Source organism: Lactuca sativa, chromosome 5, assembly GCF_002870075.4.
Source record: "Lactuca sativa cultivar Salinas chromosome 5, Lsat_Salinas_v11, whole genome shotgun sequence".
Classification (NCBI taxonomy): domain Eukaryota; kingdom Viridiplantae; phylum Streptophyta; class Magnoliopsida; order Asterales; family Asteraceae; genus Lactuca; species Lactuca sativa.
In genome coordinates, this window is record NC_056627.2 from 235,547,026 (window position 1) to 235,556,577 (window position 9,552).

Genomic DNA, 9,552 nt, shown 5'->3' on the forward strand with positions numbered 1-9,552 from the left:
AGGTCCGACATTCCCCTAGTTTTAGGATAATTTAGCGAGACTTCGGAATATTTGAGAGGCTGACTAGAAGGAATTTACGGGTCGGGATTATGTCCGCTTAATCTTCCGGTTTTCATTTAAATATCTGTAAGTCAAGCTATAGAGATTACTACCATTTTTTACGGGTCGGGATTATTACCATTTTTAACCAAAAAATCAACATTTTAGGTACATATATGCATATTTTTACAATGCATATATGCATATTTCATATACTATAATATTTGTAAGGAAATCATAAGAAAACTCATTTTTTTACTAATCTATAAACACGATAGAATAAGTATTTTATTCGATACAAAATAAAATATAAAAAACAATTTCAAAGCGTTTTTATGTCTTCATGTCAATATTCCAATATTTTCTTCAATTTATCATTTTTCGCCTCTTTAATATTCACCACAATTTCTTCCAGATCTACAAGAAAGTTAAAAAAAAAAAGGATTGATGCAAAAACACTCACAAAAATGCATATGTGATTTACATGTGATTAATATATGAATCACATTTACATATGATATCATATGTGAATTACATTTGATTTTCATATGAATCACAGTGATTCATATGTAAATCACATGTGATTTACATGTAAATCACATGTGATTTACATGTGAATCACATGTGATTTCCATGTGAATCAAATATGATTAATATGTGAATCACGTGTTATTCATATGTGAATCACATGTGATTCACATGTAAATCACGTGTGATTTACATGTGAATCACAAATGATTTGCATGTGAATCAAATATGATTATTAAGTGAATCACATGTGATTCATATGTGAATCACATGTGATTTATATGTGAATCACATGTAATTTACATGTGAATCAAATGTGATTAATATGTGAATCACATGTGATTCGTATGTGAACCATATGTGATTTACATGTAAATCACATGTGATTTACATGTATAAATCCCTGTTTGACATTTGATCAAATAGCTAGTGTGAAAATATTTCCTAGTTGGCTTATTGTTTTCCTTTTGAGGTTTCTCATCATTAGGTGAACTCTCTTCTTCTAAGCTTTCATTATCTGAATCAGCCTTCTGTACACACAAAAAAAAAACAAGACGCAAGAAGAATCACCATCTTGGAACAACATACAAAACAAACAAATATATAGACAAAGCCACGCACTGAACACACACCATGGTTGCAGCAGCAACTAGTGCTGCTTTCTGAGCAGAATCAGCCTTCTATATTGATTTTTGTTGAAATTGACAGTAACTGTGGTCGATGGACAGTATCCAAAGGTGGATTAGGGCAAATTGTGAGATCAAGATTGAGAGAATACAAAATCACAAACACTCAAGATGTACAAAATCAACAGGAAGCAAGAAGTGACGTATCTATTGTAAATACCTCCTAAGGATTTAGATCTGCATACCTGATTCGCGATGGACATGGTAGTCGTCGTTGTTTATTTGATCGGAAAATCATATGGAAACATGAGCAATAGCTTCATAGCTGGCAATGGATATTTCAGAATAGATTAGATTTGTTAATCAGCGGAATGGTGTCGATTTGTAGATTCGTCGATTATCTGTTGACGATTTAGAAATTAGGTATCGTGGATTGGAAGTCGCCGCAAATCAGAACCTATAAAAATCTTGATTATCAAGTTAGGATGATGACTTTCTAATTTCAGTAAAGAATAAAAAGCACTTTCGACTTGATTGAATATAAAACCTAGATAGATTTAGAGGTACCTTATTACCAGAATGAGTACAATTGAGCTCTTCGCCATATGTGAAGGAGGATATGGTGGAGAAATCTCCTTCTCCTTACCTCTCCAAGTTTCGAGAAGATACGACATAGTTCCAACTGCCATATGTGTTCTAGGGCTTTTCTACAGTGACGATGTAAGGGAAATTGGAGATAATCAATGAGAAAGAGATGTGTGAGAGGTTTATTAAGTCCACATCTTGACGAAATTATGGATGAGTGGATGTTGTGCATTCCAAATAGGCAGGAGACAAACACAAGAGATCGAAAGGCAGTGAGTGGACGTTGATTTCTTCTCCGATTGGGATTCTACTAGAGGAAAAAGAGAGAAACGATACAACTAATACAGATAGTTGCTTTCTTCTCCGCCAGAAAATTTTCCCGGTAGGTGGCGCCACCACCTGAATCAATGAAACGATAGTTATGGAGAAAGGTGTGAGAGAGAGAGAGAGCATGGATTCTTGACTTGCTATCAACGAGTGAGAGAGAAGGAGAGATAATAGAGAGTGAATGAGATTTTTTTTAAATTTAATTTCTCTGGTCATAACAAATTAAGGATCGTAAATAAGTTGAATCAAATGTTTTTTGTGAATCATAAATATTTTGTATCATCACATTTTGGATTATATTATGTTCAATATTTTTTTAATAAATATTTCTTCAAATACTTCAAAAATTATTTTTACAAAATCATCTAGTATATTAAGTAGAAGTATTCCATAGATTTGTATGATATTCGGAGAATTTTTTCCTATATCTTTTTATTAAAAAAATTAAAAAATATTTTTTTTAAATAAGGATTTGACATGAGGCAGAGAGTAAAAAATGAGAGGGGGGGGGGTACTTTTTTTTTGTCTTTCCTTATCATTTAACTTCCAAACAGTTACTCTTTACCAGAAAATTTCAAAATCTCGTACATAATTACAAAACGTCATATCATATCGCGAGATATCTTCCTATTATAATAAATGAATAGGTTTATTCTCCTATGGACAAGTGTCATACTATTTGAACTCCTCTTTAATATTAGATGATACCTAGCATGTCACTTGTCAACCTTTATCAATTTCAAATTTCAAATTTCAAATTTATCACTTTAATTACATTAAATTAATAATTGATTTTCTATTTTAAATTTTAAAATTGTTCACACTAATTATATTAAATTAATAACATTAAATTAAAAATTAAAATAAACTTAATACAAATTATAAGGTGATATAACATCACATATTTATTTAAATTAACAATTATTATTTTATATAACTAAAAAAATAACTCTTAAGTAATAATTTATTTAAAATAATTGATTAATCTTTTTGTATTTTTAATATGAAAATTTAATTAATTTTATAACCATGGTTCTCACGGGTTATAAACTAGTTGAGAATAAATAAAATCAAATCTTCACCTTTTATTTTTTAATCATGTGGCAAAGATTTGCCCACGCAGTCCTCACTTATTTTTGAATCATCACTCGATCCAACTTTATATATATATATATATATATATATATATATATATATATATATATATATATATATATATATATATATATATATATATATATATATATATATATATATAGAGAGAGAGAGAGAGAGAGAGAGAGAGGCAAAAGTTCAACAGCCAACCATTTTAAACCATAGAACCAATGAACCATTACTTTTTCAAGTTTTAGATTATATTATTTATCGAAAAAAATTCTAAAAATATATAAAATATAACTTTTTATTTTCTTTCTATTGATATCAAATTTGATAATTTTTTTTTCTACTTTTTTTATCTGTTCAGATTCACATTGTGAATCTACACTATAAATCATTAACTTTTTATAAATTCACTGTATGAATATGTCCAAATTTACAATGTGAATATGTACAGTGTGAATCTGCACAGATTTCACAGGGTGAATCTGTATAAATTCACAATGTCAATACGAACAAATTCACAGTGTGAATCTGAACATATCATTTTGTTTTATCAAATCTAAGATCACTAGATGGAGCATAAAAATTTATGAATATCTATATTTTTTGTTTTTTTTATGAAAAATTTGCTCTTAAAGTTAAGAAAAAATTTGGTTCTAATGCTTAAAATGGTTCCTTGTTGAACCCCACCAAATATATATATATATATATATATATATATATATATATATATATATATATATATATATATATATATATATATATATATGGGATGGTTCCCTTCAGATTAATAATAAAATTAGAGATTATGAGAACTTAACGTCAACTGTTAAATGATTCAGGGTTATAACAGTAAACTTCAAATTAATGTTCAAAAATCGGACACCTTCCTTCTCTAAAAATCATCATATCGCTAAATCATCGATTTTCAGTATCAGGCACGTAATCATATCATCCAATCTTCAACAATCATTCAATATAATAAAAAGATCCTATTTTTACAGAATCTATTATCAAATTAAGCGCAATCTTTAGATAAAAAAACGTTCGAAACAGAGCATCAGTTCATATCCTCATAAATACGAGATACTGATGAAGTGTTGAATCAAGTATGAATCAAATCAGAGTTATACAAATATAGAATGAACACACGATGTAAATATAATCTGGTTTCAGCTCTATTATGCTTTTAACTGTTACAGAGAGAAAACTAGACAAGTTGTACAAAGACTCTTATCTAACTCTAAGTAATGTCCCTATTTATCAGAAACATGAAAGCACACAAAAAATTACAAGGACTAAAACAGTACGCTTCGTGACATAATACGCCTTGTAAAATAAGCTTACGTCTTCGACATATTCCAACTGGGTCTTCGACCCTTACATTCTCCCCTTTTGTAATAATGTCGACCATCTTCAGTTCAAAAGAATTTGTATAGCATACAACATCACCCTTCGGATTTCAGAGTACCAAGAAATAATCTTCAACTCTTTCTTGTCCCCTTCTTTATTCTTCTTGCAGCTATTCATACGAACAATAAAGTTCGTATACCGGGACGTTGTGTATCTCTCCACTTCGCAAGCTTGGAACAAGAATCTCTTGGCTTTCCATTTTTATCTTTTCCAGCGAAGACCATGCCAAATGGCTTCAAGCATATTTCTCCATCTGCATACTTCTTTAACTCAGGTTAAGTCTTCGTTGGTTCCATATGTACTTTCACTTCTAACCCCTTTGCAGTTGCTAACTCCACATCAGTTAGGGCCAAACACTTATTGTAGTTATCTATGAATATTTTGATGTGAGCAAGACCAAGACAAAAAACTTCTAGAGCAGTCTCTCGAAGATAAGAAGCATTTTTATCTTTCAAAATTAATGCAACTTGTATAAGATAATACAAGTTCATTAGTGGAAAATCAGCTACAGAGAAATCACATTCCTGACCATTCGCCCTTGCAACATAAAAACGAAGGTCCTGCAACATGTTCTCGAACAGAACATCCTTCTTAATACTGATCACCTTCTTTATCTTCACAAGTGACCATATTTCTTCAAGAAGTTTCCCTAGAACAACATAAAACCTGATCTTCATGTATGTGTAATCATCATCATTATCGAATTTCTCAGCAATCTTGTACTGAGCCATGATAAACATCATCTCATTCACCAGGAAATCCAGTTGTTTCATATATGTGTTAACAACAACATAACTTTGCTTTGGCTTCTTCTCAAAAGCATACATATGATTATATGCAACTTATGCTTCAATCGTTTCTTATTTGTAATGCTTCGTAGGATCACCCTTATTCTTACCAGGTGGGTCATTTGCATGAAGCCTTAAAATGCTTTGAACTATTCTTATCTTCTCTAACTCAACTTCAGCTTCAGCTTTCTTCTCCTCTTTCGACTGTTCGACCAAAATAGTTTTTCCTTTGTCTTTGATGGAAGAACTATCAATAAATTCTTTGGGCTTCGAACTACAGCCACCTTCCCCAATCATAATTCCTTTAGAAACTGGTCTTGGAGTTGGATTCGTGGAAATTGGCATTATTGTAACAACTGTCGAAGTAACAGGCCCAACAGTTGAAACAATTGGTTTTGACAATGGAATTGTTGTTTGAAAAATCTTCCCAACAGTTTTCCCAGCTTCATGCGAAATCTCACCAACTTTCGCATTACCAACCTTCTTTTCTCCCCCTTGCTCCCTTGTGACAACAGGTGGGGCATCTGTTGGAAGAAGACTATAAAACTTTGATAACAGAGCCAACTGTTTATGCAAGACAGCTTCGAATTGAGAAAACTTTTGAGACAAGAATTCTGAGGTTATTATCGAAGAAGGAACAGGTTTAATGGATAAATCTTTCAACTCCTTTAACAAAGAAGTAAGCTCCACAAAGCTTCGACTGTTTTCCATAGAAAATTGAGTTACTTGAGGACTCAAGTTTTCATACAGCTTGACATATTTTGTGACTGCATCACAAATAATATCCACCTTTTGATTTAGAGATGCATAGTCTTGCTGAGCACTAGAAATCTCTTTGATCATATCTTCATGAAGTTCTTGAAGCTTGAGATTGACATCTTCGCGTACTTGCTTTACATCTTTAACAAACAAGACATGTCTTTCTTTAGCCACTCTTCGTAAATCTTGAACTTCACTGACAAAATTCGAAGATTGAGACTTCACTCTTAGTTCATTACACTTATCATTTTGATCCACCTTCTCCATGATTTTAGATTCAAAATCTTGAATTATCCCAAAGACTTTACTAACCATTCTGGCTTCGAATGCTTTAAGCATAACATCAAGTTCCAAACTTGAAAGAGACTGACTTCCACCCATGTCCTCTTGAGAATGAATTATCGAATTCATCTTTTTATTCAGAATCTTAAATTGCTTCATCGTCATTAACATATTGTCAGGGAAAGTTTCTTCCTCTTCATCAAATTCCATTTCTTCAAACGTTCCTCCAAAACCCCCTTCGACAACATCAGTGTCCTCAGTAGAATGAGGTGGGTTGGTGGTTTGAGATGAGAAAAAAGTTGTGATGGGTTGAGTGAGAATGGTTTCAAAAGTGGGTGAATTGGTAGTGTTCGAAATAGGAATAATGAAAGGAGGTAAAGAAACACAAGTATTAGAAGGTGCAGGAATACCTTGAGTAGAAACAATGATTTCTTTATTCGAATTTCCTTCACCCATAATGACATTTACATCCATATCAGATATGTGTGTATTGATGTCTGAAGTTCGAACCTCCTCAAAAATTGACTCGATTAATGAAACTTCGGTTGGTGTGACCTTAGTCTTCTCAGGAATAGATATTGCTTCTGGTGTTTCAAGAACTTTCTCCCCTTCAGATGATTCCACTTGAAGAACCAACTTTCTTTTCTTTAGCAACTTCTTGGAAATATGTGTAGCAATATCTTCTGCTCTTCGTTTCTTGGATGAAGGAGAGATAGGAGCTGGAACCTCACGAATGAGAATGCCTTGATGATTTAGATATGGTTTTCGAACCATAGAAGAAGATTTAAATGAACCATCAGAAAGCTTTAGTGATCTACGATACTTTTTCTTAATTCTTCGAAAAATACCTGACTTTGATGGGATTTTTTCCTTCGCTTGTTCATCAGTAACATGCTCGACCGGCTCAACCACAACAATCAAAACTTGCGTGTCTAGCTTCGTCTGTTTTGGTGGTGATTTCTTTTTCTTTGGCTCCTGAACAGGTTTCTCAGGAGTAATGGTTGCATCCTTCTTTGATTTGTGTAACTTCTTCGAAGGACCAACTATTTCTTTTGGCAACAACTTCCCAGACCCATCATCAGGATTGATTGTTTCAAAATACTCCCTGGGAACCAAGTTTGTTGGATCAACACGCTGTAACATTGCATCTGGAATTCTTGCAATATGTGTAAAAATTTCAGCATCATCAGTAACCTCCTTCGGAAATTGATATTTCATGAATTCAGCTGTCTCCTCATCAGTAGGCACCGCAATTCCTTCTTTAGTATAGAAATATCGAAGAATTAAACTCCAATACCTTGCACACGAAATGCCTTGAACAACATTCGTGTTTTCTACACTCTTCTGAAATTCCTTCCACATCTGTGTAGAATAATCCATAGGGATATCATAGTACAAGCCAACTACCATGGCATACACCTCCATGCGACCTTTATCTAAACCAACACTACAACCAGTCAAGCAACGTAGAAAAATTCCAAAGAGAAAATTCCAAACAATCGGAAGTCCAGACTTCTTGAAATCACTAATCTTGGTGAGTGGGGGTTGATAACCCATCTCATTAAACATGTAGATGTTTTGTGCAGAAGAAAGATCAGTATAGATTGGAGAATTAGGGATATCAAGAATCTGACAAAAAAAATTATTGGATAATTGAATCTTCTTGTCATTCACAAGTTGAAAAGTGATGATATCCATAGCTTTGTTGTAAGTAGCAGTGGATCCAGCTTGTGAAAGCCATGAAAGTGGAACAGCAAAAGATTTAAACATAGCAGTCGAAGAACAAAGCTCTTCAATGCAACTACCAACATCTTCAATTCATCTGGATAAAGAGAAACATCATCTTCAACTTGATAGTTTGTGACTTGAATCTTCATTATCGTTTGGGAAGTAACATCTTCAGTGTTTTGTGATTGAACAACGACATCAGCAGAATTGGCCATGATTAGGGTTTGTTGAAGCTTTGAAGAACAATCAAAGATTTTCTAAGAAAAGTTTGGAATTTTACGTTTGGAAGCGTAAACTGATAATCACCCTTTGATTCCCCTTTTATATGTAACCCTAGTGTTTGAATTTGAAGCGGGATTGACATTAAATGAGATCCGACATGGCACCTTGAATCTCGCACCACTCTGCCAATAAAGTAGCAATGCGTCAAAAATTAGCTATCACATCACCTAGAAATCCGGAATGAATACAGAACGTCGTTTCAAACAGTCTGATCGTATATCCCAATTGAATTGAAACCGTCACCAATCTTCGGATGGAGGTAAGGCTCTTTCACTTTTGAGATAAAAAGCGAAGTCATGTGCCAAATGTTTGAAATCATCAGCCTGAGTTGGCATAACCCAGAACCTCAAGGATTTCGTGAGTGCAGTGTGCCAAAGAAAAGATAAGAAGCAAATTAACAAAAATTTTGATCTGTGATGTCGAAAAAACAAGTTTTCGACAAAAAAGCAGAAAAACCCCGGGCAAAGGTTGTTTCATTAATTATTAAGAGAGATAATCAACTGGTTGTGTATGTTCCCGTGAATTACAATCGAATACTTATAGAGAAGTATCGAAGGGCTTCTTTTGACAAGGTTTCATGGGTGGTTTAGAATTTCGTTACATATCATCCTAAACATAAGGTGAGTAATTGTAACCGAAATTACCTGTTTCACCAATGTAGTCAGTGACAAGTATGCTTTGAATTATTTTGAAAGTGACTTAGAAATCAAATGAAACTCACACGGAAATCATATTCAAGAAAATAAATTTATACTGAATCTTGTTGGGTAACAAACATTGTGGGCTTCGATAGTTTGATCAAGACCACTCATAAGAAATGAATACGATTTAGAGTTTCGAAAAGCGGTACTGAAACAAATGTTTCGTCAAAACTGGAACAAAGTTCCCCGTCAATTCCTTATGAAGATAGAATTTTGGGTTTCACTTTCATCACGGACTCATGATGTTAGATCATTAACACATATTTTTGATATGCCTAAGTCATGATTGGTTTGATCGATGACCTCTCGGACATATGTCATTGTGTGTGAAATGTGTTAGAATTTTGTGATGAAAAAGATTGGTTCACGAAAACAGTTGTACATCTGTTATGA

General features: G+C 33.1%; 1 long non-coding RNA gene across 1 annotated transcript; it reads right to left on the reverse strand.

The window, feature by feature from the left end:
- Window positions 1–277: 277 nt before the first annotated feature.
- On the reverse strand, window positions 278–2,269 carry LOC122198083 (uncharacterized). The gene is made up of 3 exons (XR_006191920.1): window positions 1,761–2,269; window positions 1,439–1,650; window positions 278–1,278 (listed from the first exon to the last, which is right to left on the reverse strand). It is a non-coding gene; the product is annotated as an uncharacterized LOC122198083 (long non-coding RNA).
- Window positions 2,270–9,552: the final 7,283 nt, after the last annotated feature.